Source organism: Phragmites australis, chromosome 5 (genome assembly GCF_958298935.1).
Source record: "Phragmites australis chromosome 5, lpPhrAust1.1, whole genome shotgun sequence".
Lineage (NCBI taxonomy): Eukaryota > Viridiplantae > Streptophyta > Magnoliopsida > Poales > Poaceae > Phragmites > Phragmites australis.
Genome location: NC_084925.1, coordinates 43,123,984 through 43,146,065, shown reverse-complemented (window position 1 = coordinate 43,146,065; position 22,082 = coordinate 43,123,984). Strand labels below are relative to the sequence as shown.

At 53.4% G+C, this 22,082-nt stretch overlaps 1 pseudogene; it reads left to right on the top strand.

The window, feature by feature from the left end:
- Positions 1 to 6,177: 6,177 nt before the first annotated feature.
- On the top strand, positions 6,178 to 21,769 carry LOC133918102 (uncharacterized; annotated as a pseudogene).
- Positions 21,770 to 22,082: the final 313 nt, after the last annotated feature.

The following is a 22,082-nucleotide window of genomic DNA, read 5'->3' as shown; positions in this document are numbered from 1 at the left end:
CGGAATTTTAAGGGGGAGCCGCGCGGTTGCGTGCGCCGGGGCGGGAGGCGCGATTGGGGTTGGCGATGGCAGCGGGCACAAAATGTACGGGTACAGCGCTACAGGCTATATAAATGTAGAAATTAGTCTATTTTTATCCATTAACTACGACTTCTATTCGATTTTCGTTCTTCAATTTCAAAACCAGAAATCTTACGTCTTTTACCTATCAAAACCGTTTAACTAGTCTCTAAACACTATAGACGGCTGTTTTGCACATGTGATCAGGCTAACTAGACACTAACTCAACACCTGTTTAATACGCTTTCCTCTTCCCCTCTCTCTCATCCCTCAGTCTTTCCCTGTCGCCCGCCCCAAATCCGTCGTCACTCTCCCGTCGCCCCTACTTGACTGCCATGGCAAGCTCAACAAGCTCTAGATCAATACGCTTGACAGTAAATATTTGCAAATGGGGTGAGGAGTTCTACTCCTCGATCTCGTACAAAGAGGGGTCATTCGAGTACGCTGGCAATCTACTGTGAGTGTGGTGCTAAGATCGCATGATGTATCTCTTGGAGTGACAACAATCCAGCAAGGAGGTACTTGAAATGTGTTTGAGCTCAGATAAGTTCAGTTCTTTTGATTTTTTTCGACTCATTCCTTTCTCTATATGGATTTGGTCTTATTTAATGTAGTATTCGTATGCAAATAAGATTAGAGGTTGCAAGTTGTGGAGATGGTATGATGGTACGATATCTTAATTTCTCACACAAGTACTGGTTGACATGTGAGATGTGATCATATCTTTGAGGAAGGAGAACCAAGAACTTAGAGCTGTTATTAATGCTATAAATATAGAGATCCAGGAGTTAAAGTTGAGGAGTGAAGAAGAGGTTGCTGTTCTTGTAAGCTGCCTAAGCTTGAAGAATGAACTTGATGCTGAAAATATTGCTAGGATTAATAAATTAGAGAAACAGAGAAAAATATTGATGTATGTTATTGTTGCTTGTGTAGTAATGGTTGTAAGAAATTTCAATTTGTAATCTTTGAGGCATGTAACCATTGAGTAAGAAATGAATGTATGCATGCTTATCATTTTCTCCAATTTGCAGTCTATACTAATGCAAGAATCAGTGCTTTTGCATGATTATATTGGTATCTAAATTCTGTGTGTGAGCAATGAAATGAAGACATAGTTTTGCATAATAAGCTGGCAATATTACACATAAGTAGACATAAATAGACCGCAGTTTGATTGTTACATTAGCAACATTAAACCCAGGTTTTAAAGAGATCCACTCAGCATAATTCAGAGTACAATAAAACCACAGTTTGGCACAAAATCATACTAGAACATCATAGTCTAGCACATATTAGCAGAGGCATCACTAAGTATTAGAAAACTTCAGAAGCTTTGGAGGGGTCTTGGTTTGCTTGCTTGGCCTAAATTTTTGGGGCTTGATACATGGTCTTTGTGTCTGAACTTGAGCAAAAGCAGAACCAGATGTTATCCCGTAGTCACCTCTAGGTTAATGACATCATTCCCTCCTCCATGTGTGGTCCCCTTGGCCCCCATAGTAGTGTTGATAATCCTCTCATTTATCATGCCAGGCTATACAAATTCACAGGTAAAAGAGTCAAACTACAATATACAGACATGATGATATAGAAAGAGTCAAACTTGCATAGTAGTGCTTACATTCTATAAAGTATTGTCAGTACCATCCGAGTACAATATCTCCAACTCAGTGCATCTCTTCTTCCTCTGTCCAGATGGATTGTTATGAGAGTCGTTACTCATCATCCTCTTGCTCAATTTAGTTGAGCTTTGTTGTGAACTAATTACAAGAACCTATAATGAATTATCACAAGTAAATACCTTTGAACAATAGCATTATTTTCAAGATACATGCCATTCTTTAGGTTATTTTTGGCAAACTTGATGACCTTGAATGTAGCAAAGCCATATTTCTTTACTACCTTTATGAACTAATCCTTACTCGTAAATACAATTCCTAGCCTAAAAGTAGAATTGGTTGCCTTTTTGTCAAATCTTAGAAACTTTGACATCCTTCTTATCAGTTCACCATCACTTCTTGTTTCATTATAGATGTCCTCCTCTTCATTACTAGAAAAATATGAAGTTTCACTGCCATCATCCAGTTTTTAGCCACAACCTCTCTTTGAAGTTACTTCATGTCCTTCTTTGTTATAACCATGTTAGATTCATCAACATGGACAGAATATTCTCTCTGGACCAACTTTTTCTTGAACTTCTGTTAGGTTGCCATGTTTTCTTTAGCTTCCTCATTATCTTCAGAGCTATCAGCATCTCCACGGAGCCAGTCACTATCTTTGCTTCATTTATCTTGCTCATTCACTATCTTGCACTTTGACCTTTTTGAGGAAGACACATTCTTGCCTTTAGATCCTGATGCAGAGGAATACCAAGACTTCACAAAAGATACAACCTTTGCTACTTCTGCTGGAGACACTAGTGGTGCAACAATAATTTCATCATCTTCTTACGTGGCCTCAAGAGAATCTCTCTCATTCTCCCAGTCACTGTCACTTTGTTTCTCATCATCATCCTCAGCTTCACTAACACATCCGACATCAATAACAATTTCTTCCACATATATATCAACCACCCCACCATCAGTTATGTAATCAGCTATTGTCTGACGTGCCTTGTCATCATTAAGCATCCTCAAACCATTAAAAAGCTGGTTGCTTGGGGAACAACCAGTGAATCTTCACCATGCCTAATCCCTTATAGTGATCTTCAAGGTGTCCATGAATCTCTGACAGTGACATCTTATCTATATCCATGTATGGCATGCTCTCCAAACCACTACAATATACAACTCTGTTCCACATCATTGTAAAACTCTCTATTGTAGTGACATCTAACAACAAGCTTGTCTAAGAAATCCATTTGCCACACCTCACCAGCACCTACATGCATACAAGCAAGTTCACAGGATCAAAGCACGTACTAAATCGACTACTCCACACTACTAGCAAACAAATAGAGAAATTGGTCTTCTACAAAGAATACTACTATGACTAGAAAAACTGACTCAACAAACACCAATTACATGGAAAAATAACTAACCTTCCAATCTCGATATGCATGGGGCAATGTCGATCTACACGCGTCACAGTCGTCTTCCTCCCATGCTCCACCTTGAATGCTGATGAGTAGGATGAGGCCGAGGGTGATGTGGTGGCGGATCTTGGGTCCTGTGAGGGGCAGTGCTAGGGTTTTCGACCGGAGAGCGACAACGGATTTGGGGCGAGTGGCAGGGAAAGATTGAGGGGTGAGAGAGAGAGAGAGGGGTGAGGGGGAGGCGTATTAAACGGGTGTTAAGTCAGTGCCTAATCAGCCCGGTCATGTGTGCAAAATATCCATCTAGAGTGCCTAGGGATGAGTTGTAAACGGTTTTGATAGATTAAGGATGTAATACTTCTGGTTTTGAAGTTGAGGGATGAAAATCGAATGGAGGCCATAGTTGAGGGATCAAAAATGGACTAATTTCTTAAATATATGCGCACAAGCTAATTTCTAAACCCGTGTCATACCTATTGCTCGCGACAGGTAAGAAATAAAACCCACACCGTCGCCCATGGACATTATGTACCCACGTGCACGTCTGTATGCCTGCTAGCGACATAAGAGGCCCCTCATATTCTGGTGAAAGAAGGTTGCTGTGAGCTCGTGCGTCTCCGACGGTCACCCTATTTGGATATTGCGTCTTTGTAGTACACATATTTAGGGAGTATAGAAGCAATTATTCAAGGGTGTACTTGTTATAGATTGTGCTTGAAAAAACTAAAATAGCAAGAAATCGATGGCAAGGAATAAGATGGAAATAAAACAATATAGAAATATAGACTATATAAGTATTTGGGCACACATGCCAGGTGTTTAGAGTGGGTACGCGGGTAAAGTGTCACGAATAAGCTTTTTAATGCCTATGTATGTGTGTCCGTTTGGTTTAGATACAAACCCGTACTTAAACCTATAGGCGAATAATACAACACAAATTCGTGCCCATTAGAGTTTTACTCGTGGGTACGCAAGTAATATGTGTCAATTGCCATCTTTAGCCTTACACGTCGGGACACGTGGCATGGGTTAGCCGCGTGGGTCGTTCGATGTGTGTGCTGCTTGACGGGCTGGCCACTTGGGGAAGTGGGAAAGGGGCCTGGCCTAGCCATGTTCTCGATTGGAACGGTTTTGGGCCGGTTGCTGGCTCAAAGTATGAATAAGACACCAGATTGCGGTCGGTCTAGTCTAGGTCCAATCTAGCTTGACATGCACACAATGAGACAAACTCAGAAACTCCTCGATCAACCAAGCCTGACATAACCGGTGAAGAACCAGTCGAACTCCGCAGCAGCTCAACCCAACCAGTCCGGCGAGGTCTATCCACCCCCATATGGGCAAGCGTTACAGTCCTAACACGAAAATTCAATCAGAGTACGCGGACATATTATTCAGACCCTTCATTCGGATTGAGATTCAAGCTAAAGGGTAGATGAAAAAAAATTACAAAATAGATAAGAGAATCAATATATAAATGAATATCAAGTGGGAGTGATGAATTGCTGAGATAAAGCCCTGAGTGCACAAATACGTATGGAGTTGTATTTCCCGTTAGGAGGCCCATAGTCATACGCACATAGTACTACTTACTATGAAGCTGGATACAACTGGCACACAACACGAGCGTGTGGTGACCCCTCCCCCTGAGATCGTCCCTCATCAGTGCGCGGTCGCCACCTAACCTAGACACGGATCATTTGCAGTGGCACTATGCTGAAGGAGTCAATGCAGGTCATTGTAGCAATGTCACAATGTTTTGTGAGTCGATGAACAATATTCCACAGTGATACTATAGCGCAACCCTGCAGCAACAATGTTCTGCTTTACTGTACCATCATTTCCTATTGTGCACCAGTATTGCAGCATTTGATATGAGCTGTTCATTTTTGATCCACCGGTTGAAAAATGATCATAATGTGGTGGTAACTCTACTACAGAGGATCCGTTTCCACCTCCCATCCCCTCCCCTGACGCTGATGGCGACCGCATGTCTTAAAAGCCCTGGCCCTCATCATCCACCCAGATCCAAATCCTTTGACTTCACCATGGTGAAGCAAGAGGTGAACAGTAAATCGTGAGAGGATGAACAATATCTCTGGCATCATTTACTGCAGCGGGCTACTGTAGATGAAATTGGCATCATATCTGATATGTTCGTATTAGTTTCGACTGTTTGCATCCATTTGAAGTCACTCTGACTTCACCTCAGAGGATCCCATTCCCATCCACCCACCCTCTCATTTTTATGCCGCTCATGCTTGCAGTCGCATGCGAAGTAGTTGCTACAGCTTGTGGTTTGGATGGGACACATGCCTCCTCGTTCCGTCAAAGCTTCTACAGAGGATGGCGACCGTGAAGATAAGGCCATCACCGCAACAGCTACGGATAACACGTCCGCACCGGATGCATGCGATCTGGAGCTGCAGTGGAAGAGGAGGCGAATGAAGAGGAGGAGGAGGTGGTCGCGAGGAGGTTCGTGCTCCGTTGGGTGTGCCCTGGTCACGAGGTGGTAGGCGGTGACATGGCGAGGGATGTTGGTAGGCGGCGAATGCGCGTGGTAGTGGAGCTGCACGCACTCAGCATGAAGTGACAAGTCCCTCTCACCGACCAGGCTTGTGGGGTGCGCACACCGCAACGAGGTAAGCTTTGTCCGTTGGAATCTGTTGATATTGTGCTTATGCAATGTTGCATTAGAGGTTGTGTGTAGGACTCTTAAGTTTTGTCAATGCATGGTGTTTTGTGATGAATCCAGAGTCATCTAATGCTGCATTTATATAGTGCCATCCTGATCTAATTCTCTAAGAGAATTGATTCTCTAAGCTAAACTCTACGGAGAAAATGATTGGACTTGAAAAGTGAATAAAGGAAGTTAATTGTTTCAACTCTCCACATTTAGTTTATTTTAAATAATCACTCTCGCTACATCATGCTATGAGCTGAAAACTCAGAGTGTCTATTTGACAGAACTCTTACTGATTCATCCTAGCAGCTTGTCTAGAACTATACCAAACAGATCCATCTAATACTAGCGACTGCCTTTGTGATTAGTACAAGTGAAAGTACTCACGCTGACTGATCATGACACAATGGCCGGTGTGCAGGAGGCCATGGAAGCGGCAAAGGAGCACCCCATGAGGATCATCCCTGGCATTGAGATAAGCGCCGTGCACTCTCTAGGTAGCCAGCCCTCTTCTCATAGTTGTAGACGCAAAATTTCTCCAATGATTTTATCATGTACAGCACAGGGTTCAAAAATTCGTCAGTAACCAACCAAAATACGCGATAACTGGGCATCTCGGTCCGGCTCGGTTTCGGAAATCAAACAGTAACTGTCGGTGAATCAGGAACCAGGGGTCCCCGAATCCCCAGGCCAGGCCAGCATTCTGCCACGTGGCACCTTCCCGCGAGGTTCACCCCCGCGAGGTACGAAAAGACTAAGTCCCGGGAGAGGACGCTCGGGGCCACGAGCAGTGGTCCCCGAGTACCCGGGTTCCCCGATGATCTGCGAAGACCAAGTGACTGGGAAGAGAGTGCTCGGGGAGGTGACCAGTAGCCCTCAAGCACTCAAGTCCCCCGACGACCAAAAGAGCCGAGTACCGGGAAGGGTGTCAGTCCCTGCCATATTCTGGCAGAAGGGTGTGGGGACATTTAATGCACGGGTCCCATCCCGCGTCATCCTGTGCGCCTCGGGATAGCGTCGCGAGGCCCGAGGCGCCCTGTCTGCCGCCCTGCTGTGGCAGGCGTACAAGACCGAACGGGCACGCCCGGCCGCTCTGCGGCTGCCCGGTGGGCCCTCTCCACGCGCGCCCGTTGCCGCGCCATGATGACGACCGAAGATCGGGCGGGGGGCGCGTTTTCAACCCCCCGTCACTTCGCGCAGAGGCCATGATGACTGCCTTTCCATTTATGGCACCTTGGAACTCGTGCCCTCTCTTTCTGGGCACGCTACCGCCGGCGAGTATTTAAGGGAGCCAGCTGGCACGGACAAAGACAACGAATAGAAGAACCTGAATCTGAGTGAACCCAGAACAGAGGAACGCTCGAACTCTCGGACACTTGCTCAGAGATCGAAGAACATCTTCGTACAAGCATAGAAGCTGAGACCACCGAAGAACAAGGAGCCCAAAGCTCTAGGATAGATAGACATTCTTGTAACCAGCACATTCCTGAGAGACATTCTCAGGGCATTTATAGCATCCACACAGGAGTAGGGTATTACGCTCAGTGCGGCTCGAACCTGTTTAAAAATCTCTCCAGTGCATTTACTGCGTTCTACATTAGATCATTCCCCACCACCTGCCATTGCATTCATATCCATTTATTTCTCTAGCAAACATATTTAGAATCATCCTTCCGGCCGAATCTCAAAAAGGGGTCCCTCAGGATCCATGCGATAGGAGTTAACCCTCCGACAGTTGGCACGCCAGGTAGGGGGGTTGCATCCCTAAATTTGTTTGTTTGTTTTTCCTGTAGAAAAAATGGTAGGAGGCCATCGTCTCCGGCACACCGGCTCCAGCTCCAGTGAGGAAATAGAGCCCATCGCGCAGGAGGCCTCAGTCGCTGCTGCTTCTCAGTAGCAGTCACGGTCCGCACGCACGGCGTTCCCCTCTCAGGGGGACCAGCAGGGCCGCCGCCGCCGCCGCTATTGCACTGCCTAACCCTCAGCAGGTGGCGGAAACTCCTGCCGCCAGATCCATGTCTGGACAGCACCGGGCGCCGTTGCGGCGTAGGCTCACCTTCGGCGAGGCCAGTCCTGGGAGTGCGCTTCTTGCGGTGCAAGCTCTCCTCAAGCACCCGCCAGTCCAGGCAGTGGGGGAAACCCCAGAAGGCCGCTGGCTCCAGGAGGTGGCCGCCTTGGTTGGCACGGCTCACCGCCAAGTGCTGGCCGAGAGTTCTCGCGCTACCTCCCACCGCGGCGCAGCTAAGACCGGCCCGTCATCAGGTGGCGGTCGCACTGGTCGGGGGCTTCCAAGTGGAGTGCTGCCCCCCTGGCCACTACCGGAGCTCAAGACCTCCGCTTGCACCTCAACGAGCGGAGGGCCGTCGAAGACGCGCGCGTTACCCTCGAGCGCCAGCGGGAGACCCGGCATGAGGCCGAGGTCGAGGACCAGGCCTCCTCCTTGCCGGCCCATGACCGTCGAGGCTCCTCGGCTCGTCGTCGTTCACCGCCCAAGGGCGCCGCCCGCGCAGCATGGTACAGCACAGGCTGCCGTGCCTTCACCAGCGAGCTCCGCCAGGTCAAATGGCCCACCAAGTTCCGGCCAGAACTGCCGAAGAAATACGACGGGTCCATCGACCCCGTCGAGTTCCTCCAAATCTACACCACCGTTGTCCAAGTGGCATGACCTCACGGAGTGCCGCACGGTCAAAGGCCTCATCGAGCAGTGCCAGAGGGACCGCGAGGAGCCCCGCAGAGGTGGCGACGATAGAGCCGCCCCCGACAACCAAGAACTCAGCTTCCAGGAGCCTGAGCACACCGTCGCCTTCATCGATGGGGGCGCATACACGCCCTCCTCCCGCCGCAGCGTCAAGACCATAAGGCGCGAGGTGTGCTCGGCGACCCCGAGCGAAGAGGCCGCAAGGCCCCTGAAGTGGTCGGATGCCCCGATCACGTTCAGCCTGGCTGACCACCCCGCCAATACTGCAGGCGTGGGGCGACTACCCCTGGTAGTGTCCCCCACCATCTGCAATGTGAAGGTCAGCAGGGTGCTGATCGACGGGGGCGCATGCCTGAACCTCCTCTCCAAGGAGGCCTTCGAGAAGCTGCAAGTGCCCTCCAGGCGTCTAAAGCCGTCGCTCCCCTTTTACAGGATGACACCTGGGCATTCTCTGCCCCTCGGGCAAGTCGAGCTGCCCGTGACATTCGGGAGCCGGGACAACTTCCGGACGGAGAACATCATCTTCGACGTCGTGGAGCTCCCCCTCCCCTACAACACCATCCTCGGTCGCCCGGCACTCGCTCGGTTCATGGTTGTCACCCACTACGCGTACCTCACGGTCAAGATGCCGGGCCCAGCGGGCCCCGTCTCCGTGTCCGCCGAGACCCGCAGCGCCGTCTCCTGCGTCGAGCAGTTATACTCGGCCTTGGTCTCAGCTCGAGCCGAGGTCGAAGGTCGTCCAGGGGGGCCGGGACCCTCTTCATCCAAACCCCGACTCGCTGCCGACGCCTCCGTTCCTACGAAGGAGGCCGTGGTGGGCGAAGACGCTTCCCAGGTCGTCCTAATCAGCGGTGACCTGGGTAGCAAATAGGAAAGCGCGCTCGTCGCCTTCCTTCGGGCTAACGTCGACGTGTTTGCATGGCAGCCGTCTGATATGCCTGGGATCCCTAGGGAGGTGATCGAGCACCACCTGGCCGTGCGCCCGGACGCACGACCGGTGAAGCAGAAAGTCCGGCGACAGGCGCCCGAGCGCCAAGAGTTCATCCGGGAGCAAGTAAGTAAGCTCCTTGACACCGGCTTCATCCGAGGAGTCCTCCACCCCGAGTGGCGGGCGAATCCAGTCATCGTCCTGAAGGCCAACGGTAAGCTCCGCATGTGCGTCGACTACACCGACCAAAATAAGGTTTGCCCAAAAGATCCTTTTCCTTTACCCCGCATAGATCAGATTGTAGATGCAACCGCGGGGTGCGATCTTTTATGTTTTCTAGATGCAAACTCTGGTTATCACCAAATTCGTATGGCCATAGAGGATGAAGAAAAAACTTCTTTTACCACTCCGGTGGGGACTTATTGCTATGTATCGATGCCATTCGGTTTGCGCAACGCTGGGTCGTCCTTCCAGCGCACTGTGCGCATCACCCTTGACTCGCAGGTTGGCCGCAACATCGAGGCCTACGTCGACGATCTCGTGGTCAAATCCCGAGACCACGCCACCCTGCTTAAAGATCTAGCCGAGACTTTTAACAGTCTCCGCACTACCCGCTTGAAGCTCAACCCCGAGAAGTGCGTCTTCAGGGTCTCGACGGGCAAGCTCCTCGGTTTCTTGGTCTCTAGCCGAGGGATTGAGGCCAACCCAGAGAAGATCCGGGCCATCGAGCAGATGCGACCCCTGGCTCGACTCAAGGAAGTTCAGCGCCTCGCCGGCTGCATGGCGGTCCTCGGGCGCTTCATCTCCAAGCTCGGGGAGCAAGGAATCCCCCTCTTCAAACTCCTGAAGAAGACCAGTCACTTCGACTGGACGCCGGAGGCCGAGCAGGCCTTCCGTGATTTGAAGAAATATCTCACCTCGCCGCCCGTACTGGTGGCCCCCTCCGAGGGCGAGCCACTACTGCTCTACGTCTCGGCCACTCCTCTGTTCGTGAGCATAGTACTGGTGGTGGAGCGCGATGAGTGCTCGGGGCAAGGTGCTGGGTCTCAGCTCCCAGCCGCCCCGGGCACTCCCCAGTCCTCACAGCTCCCCCCCCCCCCGAGCAAGGGGTCGAGCCCGAGCACTCGGCCAGCCCCGACCATGCCGCCGAGCTCTTAGGCTGTGACAGGCCCTCGGGTGAAGCCACAGTCTGGGCCCGCCGTGTACAACGACTGGTGTACTTCGTCAGTGAAGTCTTCCGAGATGCCAAGACAAGGTACCCCTAAGCCCAGAAGCTTCTCTATGCCGTGCTTGTTGCTTCCCGGAAGCTGCATCACTATTTCCAAGCGCACAAGGTCTCGGTGGTCACCACCTATCCACTGGGGCCGATCCTCCGGAACTGAGAAGGCACCGGGCGTATCGTCAAGTGGGCCGTGGAGCTGGCGGAGTTTGATCTGCACTTTGTCAGCCGCCAGGCGATCAAAAGCCAGGTGCTCTCTGACTTCGTGGCAGAGTGGACGCCCGTCCCCGAGATTGGCCAAAAAGAAATTTCCGCCTATCCCGAGCACGATGCGCCCGGGTACTGGATTATGCACTTTGACAGTTCCCTCACGCTGAAAGGCGTGGGGGCCGGAGTGGTTCTCACCTCCCTAACGGGTGAAGAACTCTGGTACGTCGTGCAGTTGCAGTTCCGAGCAACCAACAGCATGGTGGAATATGAGGGCCTCATCGCCGGCCTCCGGGCCACGGTGGGCCTCCGGATTCGTTGCCTCCTGGTCAAGGGAGACTCACAGTTGGTGGTTAACCAGGTGTCGAAAGAGTACCAGTGCACGGATCCTCAAATGGCGGCGTACGTGGTGGAAGTCAGGAAGCTAGAGAGGCACTTCGACGGCCTGGAGCTGCGGTACATCTCTCGCCGCAACAACGCTCTGGCCGATGATCTTTCTCACCTGGCCTCTTCCCGTGTGCGCGTCCCTGCCGGAGTCTTTGAAGAAAGGCTCACACGGCCTTCCGTCCTGCATGCCGAACAGGACGAAGGGGAAACCTCGAGCCTAGTTCGGGGGACCCGGCGGTGCCCTCAGTGGGAAGCCCCGACAGGGTGCCACCGCCCGGCGAGTGCGCTGTGCTTGCTGGTAGTTCTCAAGATGCCTCGTGGATGGACGAGATCCGAGGGTGCTTGAAAGAAAAGTTCCTCCCCGGGGATGATGCCTCTGCTGAAATATTGCTCGGCAGTCCAAACGCTATGCCATAGTAGATGGGGATCTTTACCGGCGCGGCACAGGCGACGTCCTACTAAAATGTGTCACCCGGGCAAAAGACGGCGAGCTTCTCGCTGAGGTCCACGAGGGCGAGTGCGGTGGCCATGCATCGTTCCGCACGCTGGTCAGGAAGGCCTTCCGGTAAGGTTTCTACTGGCCTACAGCTCTCCAGGATGCTTTCGAGTTGGTTAGGCACTGCAGGGCGTGCCAGTTCCACGCAAAGCAGATTCACCAGCCAGCTCAGGCTCTTCAAACCATCCCCCTGTAGGTGCCCTTTTGCGGTCTGGGGGCTGGACATTCTGGGTCCATTCCCCCGAGCAATCGGGGGCTATGAGTACCTCTACGTCGCCTTCGACAAGTTTATCAAGTGGCCGGAGGTGGTTCTAGTTGTCAAGGTTACCAAGAACACGGCGCTTCAGTACATCCGCGGTATCACAAGTCACTTCGGCGTCCCGAACCGGATCATCACCGACAATGGCACTCAGTTCACCAGTGCCATGTTCGGGGACTTCTGCGAGGACCTCGGCATCAAGCTCTGCTTCGCCTCCGTTGCTCATCCTAGGAGTAATGGGTAGGTCGAGCGCGCCAATGCTGAGATACTGAAGGGGCTCAAAACCCGGACCTACAACGTGCTCACAAAGCACGGGAAAGGGTGAATCAACGAGCTGCCCGCTGTGCTATGGGCCAATCGGACCACGCCAAGTTGCGCTACCTGGGAGACTCCTTCCTTCCTTGTGTACGGCGTTGAGGTGGTCCTCCCCTTCGAGCTCACTCTTGGCTCCCCTCAGGTGCATGCCTACTCCGAAGGTGAACAGGAACAGCGAAGCCGCGATGACGTTAACTACTTGGAAGAGCGCCGGCGGCGTGCCACCGTCCGAGCAGCCCGCTACCAGCAAAGCTTGCGGCGCTACCATCAGCACCACATCCGGGCCCAGTCTCTCGAGGTGGGGGATCTAGTTCTCCGACGTGTCCAATCGCACGAAGGAAGGAATAAACTATCCCCTATGTGGGAAGACCCCTTTACCGTGATCGGTGTCCCGCGAGAAGGCTCTTTTTGACTGGCTGCAGAGGACGGGCAGCCGCTCCCCAATGCGTGGAACATCGAGCATCTGCACAAGTTCTATTCGTAGGTGGCATATATGTGCTCGGGCCAACCAGGCCGGGGGCTCCCCCCCACCCAAGTTGGCCGGGGGCTACCACTAACCGGGTAAGTCACCCAGTCTTGTAAAAAATTATCAATATTTATGTTATCAATGTCCAGTTCTTATTTCTAATTTTGCTTTTTCTGAAATCCCTATGTTTAATCTGTCTGGTGAGATGCTCGACTGTGCGGGAAAAACTTGCTCTCTCATTTTCCCCGTTGATAAAAGAATCCCGATCGGTATGCGCGTAGGCAGTTGCCACTGACCTATGTCTGTCGTGGTAGGCTGTGGTGTTCGGTGTCATGGCAGTACCCCGGGCATCACCGAGCCCCTGGTGTTCTCCGGTAATCCTATCGCTCGAGCAAAGAGTAGTCCAGAGCCTAGACCCCGGGGCGGGCTATCGGTGCTCGGTCTGGTCTGTCATTCCCGGGCGCCACCAAACCATAGGACCTCTGGGTTATACCTCTGTCTGCATAGTTCGCTGGTCCGGATATTCGAGAGGTCTCGGGTCGAAAATGAGAGCAGTCCATAATGAGTACCGCACTAACAGAGCGCACCAAACAAAGAATCTTTCTATTTTCTTAAGTCACAGATCAACAACCGAGAGCAAAAGCAGCTCGACCGCAAGGGCCTCAGTGCCCAGGTCGCTGCTCGGGCCTAGGGGTCCTCGGGTGGTCCTACCGCTCGGGCATGAGTGGTTGGGATCGCTTGGCCCCGAGCCCCACATCACGCTTCCCAGTGCTCGGGTGCTCCGACCGAAGGAACCTTGTTCCCGGGCACCCCGAGCTCGGAGCGCATACCTCTCCTGGATCGGTCAGCCGAAAAGCTGACAGCTGTCCGGTGAGTGGTTAAAGTCATACGAATTTACATTCAGCAATCTATTGTTCCCGAGTTATCCTCGGGGCCCTCATATTCTAATCTGTTCGGCGAGATGGTCTCCTCGCGCACAAAACCCTGCCCACGTGTCCGCTTTTCCCGGAATGATAGAACGGACAGTAGAAAGGTGTACCGTACGAACGGCAATGTCTGACCGAAATTCTTCATGGTGGTCGTGGTGTTCGGTCCGCTTAAAAGTACCCCGGGTACCACCGAGCCTCTAGGGTTCTCGGGTAATCCTACCGCTTGAGGAAAGAGCGGTCGGGAGCCTAGACCCTGGGGGCGGGCTGTCGGTGCTCGGTCCAGTGCGTCCTAGCCCGGGCACCACTAAACCGTGGGGACTCTTGGTCGCATTTCTGCCCGCACGCGTCTCCGGTCTGCTTGTTTGAGTGGTCGCAAAATGGGAAAGCATTCACTGGTCGTGGCGTGCCCCGTGCTGGATCGACCTAGCTCCCGAGCAAGGAAGTTCGTGCCTTTGTCTCTTGACTTAGCCGCTGCGGACTCGCGAGGGCTCGAGGGCTGAACGCGCGAAGAAGGCCTCACTACTCGGGCGATGAGTGGTCGGGGCAACTTCGTTCTTGGGGGAGGAAAGGTCGGGCTCGGTCCGACTAAGTACTCCTCGGGACATCTAGTGAAAAGAACAGAGACTTCACCAAGCATCAAAGAGAACACTGGAGTTGCGACCCCAAAGAAAGGCTTCCATTATATTCAAAAAAGGATAACTATTCTGAGGGATCACTCCCATATTTACATCAAGTTAAAGAAAAAGAAAAGTACAAAAGTCTAATCTGAGTCAGCGGGCTCAGGAGGCGGCGAGGAGTCCTCGCCGCTGCTGCCACTGTCCAACGGCGACGGCGGCTCCCGCATGAAGCAAGCCGCCACCTCGGCGGCGACGCCCCAGACAGCCTCCCGGGCCGCCTCCTCCTCGGCCTCGACCACCCCTTCCCGAGCTGTCTCTAGCGAGAAGTTTGGATCCCAGCTCCAGTAGCAGGCCAGGACATGCTCGGCCACCGCTTGGGCTAGACCACGCCCTTCCCGGGCGGCTAACTCCTGCACGGCCCTGAGAAGCGCCTTGAGTCGCCGGCTGATCTCCTCGAAGCCGAGGACGATGTGGCCGATGGTTGCTCGTTCCATCCCCTTCTCGTCCATGTAGACTCGCCCGAGCCCGGCCACCCTCACGGACCTTCGTGCCTGCCGAAGGATGTCTCGCATCATTAGCTTCACGTTGGTCCGCTCGGCGTTAACGGTCTCGAGCTCATCCTTCAAGATCTGCAGCCGCTCCTCAAAGCTCAGCTCCTCGGCCATGCTGGTCGGGACGACGATGGGCGCTGAGACTTCGGCTTGCTTCTGCTTCACCTGCTCGGCGAGGGAAGAGAGGGCCTGCTCCCGAGCAGTCAGCTCCGACTCCCACTTGGCGGCCTGCTCCTCCCGAGCAGTTAAAGCTGCCGACGCCTCGACAGCCTCCTCTTCCCGGTGAGTCAGCTGCTCCTCCCGGGCATCCAGAGCCGTCGCCGTGATGCCGATGTCGGTCTCGCGGATCGCGACGTCCTCCTCCCGACGGTGGACTTCGGCGCGGCTCCGCTCGACCTCGTCCTTCTGGCAGGCTAAGTCTGCCTGGGAGGCCTCCACCGCCTTCTCGCGCGGCAGTATGGCTTCCTCCCGGGCCCGCACTAGTCGTTCCCTGGCGAGCAGCTCGGCGGCCCGCCGCCGCGATATTTCACCCAGGGGGGTGTCTTCTTCTTGCACGGCGACGGCCTCCTTGCGCACTTCGTCCAGGGTCTCCCGCTCAATCCATCGCGTGCTGCTCCCTCTCATGGGCGGTGCGGGCCGCGGCGATGCGGGCCTCCAAAAGGCGGTCGACCTCCGCCAGCCGCTCCCTCTCCTCAACAAGGGCGGCGCGGACCACCTCAAGCTGTTCCCGCTCCCCCGCCACGGCCGCCTCTAGCCGCTCGATCACCTCCCGGGTGCTTCCTAGCACGTCCGGGAGGGGTTCTGCGGCCCGACTGGATGACGGCTGGGCACTGGGTCCCATGTGAGCCCTCTCTGCCGAGGTGCTCGGGGTCCCCGAATGCTGCCACGTCGGCACCGCCCTCGACGAGGCCATCCGCCCCGCACTCGAAGTGCTCGGGGTGGGCTCGGCCGGCGCCGGCTGCTCAGGTGCGGCCTCTGCCCTTGGCTCGGGGCAGGGCAGCGTCTGCGGCTCCGGTTCGGTCGGTGCGCTCTACGGCTCTGGCTCAACCGGCGCGCTCGGCTCAGGCTAGCTCGGCTCGGGGGCTGGAGCTGGCCTCGGTGCCTTGGGCCGTCCCTGGTCTCCGGCGGTGTCTTTAGGCGGCCTGAAAGAAAAAATAGGTCAGTCTCCTAATCCATTCCGGGCGAAGCATGCTCGGGGAAAAGAAGAAACTTACGCAGTCTTCAGTCTTCGGTATTGCCATCGCGATTCCGGGATCTTGAAGTCCGGGCCCGACGGCTTCGGCCTGAATCTTCCCTCCTCCTCTTTGGCGGGGGGCTCTGCGGGGCCGCTGCGGAGCCTATATCTAGCGGCGGGCTGGCTTGGGCAGTCGCTGTATACACGCTCCCATGCCGGCCTTGGTCTCTAGGCTCCGGCGCCCGGGGCCTTGCCTCCGCCGAGGTGCCCATCACCGGCGGTGAGCCAGCTTGGGCACTCGCTGTAGACCCGCTCGACCGCCGACCTTGGTCTCCGGGTTCAAAAGCCCCAGACCTCGCCTCCGTCGCCGACCCCACGCCAGACGACTGGCCACCCCGGCCTCCCTCCTTCGCGTTGCCCGCCGACTGCCGCTGCTGTGGAGGTGATGGCGACGACGAGGACGTCGGCGTAGGCACGAACACACGGGGGCGCTTTCCTTTGTCCCTCGGCGCCGCTGCCACTCCGCTGCCGGCAGCGCTTCCTCCGCCGGCCTGGTGGCTACTGCCTGCGGCAGCCCCACGTCCGGCCTGCGGCCTGCTGGTCTGCGTTTGGCCGCCCGCGGCCCCCTTGCCGCTCGCCTGCGGCCTGCTACTGGTGGTGTCCCCACCGGAGGCCCTCGGAGCGCAGCCGGTCGCCTCATCCACCCCGGGAATCTGGATAGTCCCGGGGTTCCAGCGCCCTGGCCTGTTGACCAGGCCCTGGGCATCTAACTCGGGCAGCGTCGCTTGCAGCGCCACCCGGTTCGGGTCGGCGCAGAGCGCCAGCTGTTCCCGGGGGAGCACTGCCCGGGTCAGGTCCTCCACGCTGGTCACCACCCAGAGCAGGCATGCCAGCGCCGCCTCGTCCAGGTCCCAGTCCTCACCGATCTGGGTCTTGGTGATGTCCTGGGAGCCCGTGTACATCCAGCAGGGGCGGACCCGCTCCCGCAGAGGCGCCAGGCAGCGGCGCAGGTAGTCCGCCACCACCATCACCGACGTAAGGCCGGCCTGGCGCAGGTACTCGATGCAGTCCAGGACCGGCTGCATCCGCTTGTCCTCCGGCGGCGCCGCCTCCCAGATTGACCTATGGGGTTCCGCCACCACCTCCGGCAGCGTAAGGAGGTCGTGGGGGCTGACATCGACGTAGACCCAGTCGCGCCGCTAGTCGTCCCACTTGCTCCGCAGCACTTGCGGGATGTACAGCTCCGCTAAGCTGTCCCGCAGCCGGAAGTTGCAGCAGCCGGTGACGTCCGCGGTGGAGTAGCCCCTCTTCTTCCCGGTCGGTCGCAGCACGAAGAAGTGCCGGAACAGCGACACCGATGGTGGCACCCCGATGAACATCTCGCATAAGTGTGCGAAGATCGCCAAGATGACGACCGAGTTCGGGCTGAGGTGCGCCAGTTGGATCCCAAACGTGTCAAGGATCTGGAGGAAGAAGGTGGAGAACGGCGGCACCAGCCCGGCCACCACGAATGAGACGAAGATGACGATCCGCTCCGGCTGGTTCGTGACCGGCGAGTAGCTCGCCGGCCTCACCACCGAGGTCTCCCGCTGGCCCTCGGGCACCATCATCTTTCGCACTCTGTCCGTCGCCTCCTCGTTGACAAACCGGGACTCCGGCAGTATGCTGTCGGGTGTCTTATCGCGGTGGCTACCTCCCGCTCTCGGCATTGTGTCGGGGTGGGGGATGTGTTGGACGGAGGGGGAAGAAAGGTGTGCTGATCGCCTAAGGGAGGGCGAGAGCTCAGGAGCGCAAGGAAGAAGAAGAAGAAGAAGACTTGATCGCAAAGATGGCGTAAAGAGGGGGGCGGTTCGCTCCCCTCCCCCTTTTATACCCCAGGAAATTCAAACGTCACCTGCCGCGGTGCGCTCGGCGAGACAACTTCCTCAGCCGGCGCAATCGCCAGGCGAATCTCCCTCTCGCCGCGCGGTTGTCAGCGGTTGCCAGGTGCACTATCGTCGATCTGCGCGGTTGCCACGCGCACCGCCTGCCTCGTTATCACGCGCCACCCACCTCGTTATCACGAGCCTCGGGAGTCGGCTGGACGCGCGGCCGTTCGGCTTCCCGTTGGGTCGTACCAGAAACCTGGGCCGGAGAGGCCAGCGCCTAAAAGCACGTCACGTGGCGTCGGTGCTGGGTTCGACCTTGATGATGACGAAGGCCCCATCCGCAGTCTTTGGGCCATCGCCTGCCAATGGGCCCGGGGGCTGCTGTCGGTAAATCAGGAACCAGGGGTCCCCGAATCCCGAGGCCAGGCCAGCATTCTGCCACGTGGTGCCTTCCCGCAGGGTTCACCCCCGCGAGGTACAAAAAGACTAAGTCCCGGGAGAGGGCGCTTGGGGCCACGAGTAGTGGTCCCCGAGTACCTGGGTTCCCCGATGATCTGCGAAGACCAAGTGACTGGGAAGAGAGTGCTCGGGGAGGTGACCAGTGGCCCCCGAGCACTCAAGTCCCCCGACGACCAAAAGAGCCGAGTACCGGGAAGGGTGTGCCCAGGGCTGCGAACAGTGGCCCCCCGGGCACCCGAGTACCCCGAGGACCCAAGGAAGGTAGTTCCGGGAGAGAGTGCTCAGGGCTGCGATCAGTGGTCCCCGAGCACTCGGTTCTCCAAGGACCAAGAGAGGGCGTTCCCGGGAGAGATTGCTCGGGGAGGTGAACAGTGACCCCCGAGCACTCGGTTCCCTGACGGCCCAAGAAGTCCTTCGTCGGTGGCCCCCACAGGGGTCCAGCGGTGAGGTGTCAGCCTGTGAAAGGCCTGATATCGCATTTAAGAGCGCGCGTAGCCTGTCACCTCCAACTGCTCCCGCTACGCTCGGTGTCAGTCCCTGCCATATTCTGGCAGAAGGGCGTGGGGACATTTAATGCACGGGTCCCATCCCGCATCATCCGGCGTGCCTCGGGATAGCGTCGCGAGGCCCGAGGCGCCCCGTCTGCCACCCTGCTGTGGCAGGCGTACAAGACCGAACGGGCACGCCGGGCCGCTCTGCGGCTGCCCGGTGGGCCCTCTCCACGGCGCATGTTGCCAGCGCCATGATGACGACCGAAGACCGGGCGGGGGGGCGCGTTTTCAACCCCTCATCACTTCGCACAGAGGCCATGATGACTGCCTTTCCATTTATGGCACCTTGGAACTCGTGCCCTCCCTCTCGGGGCACGCTACCGCCGGCGAGTATTTAAGGGAGCCGACGTGCACGGACAAAGACAGCGAACAGAAGAACCCGAATCTGAGTGAACCCAGAATAGAGGAACACTCGAACTCTCGGACACTTGCTCAGAGATCGAAGAACATCTTCGTACAAGCATAGAAGCAAAGACAACCGAAGAATATGAAGCCCAAAGCTCTAGGATAGACAGACATTCTTGTAACCAGCACATTCCTGAGAGACATTCTCAGGGTATTTATAGCATCCACACAGGAGTAGGGTATTACGCTCAGTGCGGCTCGAACCTGTCTAAAAATCCCTCCAGTGCATTTACTGTGTTCTGCATTAGATCATTCCCCACCACCTGCCATTGCATTCATATCCATTTATTTCTCCAGCAAACATATTCAGAATCATCCCCCTGCCCAAATCTCAAAAAGGGGTCCCTCAGGATCCCTGCGATAGGAGTTAACCCTTCGACAGTAACCGAATTTGAATTAAAAAATTCAAAAAAATTCAAAAAATTCAAAAAAATCCTAAAAAACTAGACACAATTCTAAGACCTTATGTGAAAAATAATTTCAAAAATAATATCGTTTGCATCATATTCTACACAGAGGAAGTTTTAAAAAAATAAAAAAAGTTAAAGCGTGCGGCCCAGTTATTAACTCATGTTAAGGAAAAGCTTAACACGCAAACACATATTTTTCTTGTGTAGAACGTATCTTAAGAGGATCTTTAAAATTGATTTCACTTTATTTAGAGTTTTATTAATTCTCTATGAATTTTACAAAGTTTACAAGCATAAAATGAATACGTTAAGAAACATCACTATAATTAACTTTTTCATATCTACTATTATTTTTTCTACGTAAATCATAGTATAAATAAATTAATAAAAGTGGTTTCACTAATTTTTGAGGTATGATGGATCAGTTATGAATTAATCTAGTCACAACATATTTACAAAATCCTGCATGTGAGTTCATATATTTTTAAAAGACATAGGATTCTGCTAACAAAATTAGTTTCATGATTTTTATTAGCAAAGAGTAAACTATGCATTTAACTTGGTTTAACAAATAAATTTTCTCACAGAAATTTTGAACTTTTTTATGAGTATAAATATTTTTATCATGTAGATCATGTCACAAGAAAACCAACAAAATTTGTTTCACTTAATTTAAAGCTCAGATAAATTAGTTATTGATTTTACAAGATTGAGATAACTTTTGGGGGTTTTTTTTTGTTGAACTTCACTTAAAATCGAGAAATCCGCTCGGTAAATCGAGAAAACAGAGTGGTTACCGACAATACGGAAAATTCGAGAAAACTGCTCAATAAATCGAAAAAATCGCTCGGTAACCGGTCCAATTCGACCGGTTACCGAGAGATCAATTTCACGAATTTTTCCCCAAATTTTAAATTTTATCAAACAAATTTTATTCAAATTTCGAGTGGTTATCGCGGTTATCACGAATTTTTAGTAACCACTGAAGCTCGATAACCGTTGTGCTATCGGTAAGTTCAACCTTAGTACAGCACACATACTTGGTTAATTCTGGGTGTTCTTCATCGGAAGTGACGGAACAGGGGCCGAGGAGCCCGTGCACATTCTTGCATACTACGGTGGTCGGGGCCCTGCTAGACCTCAATAATTGAACAGGTTTCTAGCCAGTATCAGGGACGGCCGCTATGCGCGCGCCAACGAGATGCTACTGAAACTCAGGGACCTTGACATGCCATTGAACCTGGAAGATGTGTGGCCCGTGCCATGGTTGAAGCCCGATATGTGGAGAATCTTAGGCAAGCTTTCAGCAAGTACTTGCACGATGGAGGACCTGCTTATGCCCCGTAACTAGTCTCAATTTCCCCCCTCTCTAGGTCATTTATATTTGTGCTTCACTCCATATCAGGTGTAGAGTTACATGTGTATTTCTTTTGTCCATTGTAGAGGTAGTGAACCGACCGGGGAATCTGTGGTGCAGCTAGTTTGTCAAACAGGGGGTGTGGCAGTTTTAGCTCATCCGTGGGCACTGAAAAATCCTGTCGCCGTGATAACGGATTTGAAAGCTGCTGGTTTGCATGGTATTGAGGTTATCAAAGCGATGGGAAAGTATCCGGTATGAACAAGATGACCTTTTGTGGTCTCACCACGTCATTAAACTAATTGTCTGAAACTTCAGTTATAGCAACTAAAGATTGTTTCTTCCAACAGGACTAAGCGATCTTGCATATACTTATGAGCTTCTGAAGCTTGGTGGGTCAGACTTCCATGGATGAGATGACAAGGAGGAGCCTGATACGGGAAGTGTTGATCTTCCGGTCTTTGCTGTTCTAAAATTTCTTGAGGTCGCTAGCCAATCTGGCATAATGCTATCAAGGAAATTTTTGCAAGTAGTACTACCGAAAGGACAACTGAATTGAATAGCTCGAAAGGATTTCGACGGGCTACCTCTGCAGGAGATTTCTGCATTATGCGCCTTTCTTCTCCAGACCTAGAGGTAACAGATGCTCCTGAGGTTGAGGTCCTCCGAACAGAAGTCGCAGACATTGTCCTCGCTCCTTAGTAACAGAGAAGAGCAAGCCAGTAACTGGGCATTGAGCAGAAGTAACATGGTAAATGTCCTAGCTTAAATGACCAACCTTTTTGTACTTCATCCCCCAAAATCATTTGATGTTATTCTGTCTTTTTACTTCATCATTTGCACCTCATGAGAGTTGTCATGTCAAATTCTTACTTTTTGGAGGATGCAGTTTTGTCGTTGTGCTAGCCAGTGCAGTAGAACCTAGGAAGAATGTGTTAAATATGGAACAGATGCCAGAAAAGTTATATCTATAATTATGTTAGATCATGATGCATATGCAAAAATGAAAGATATC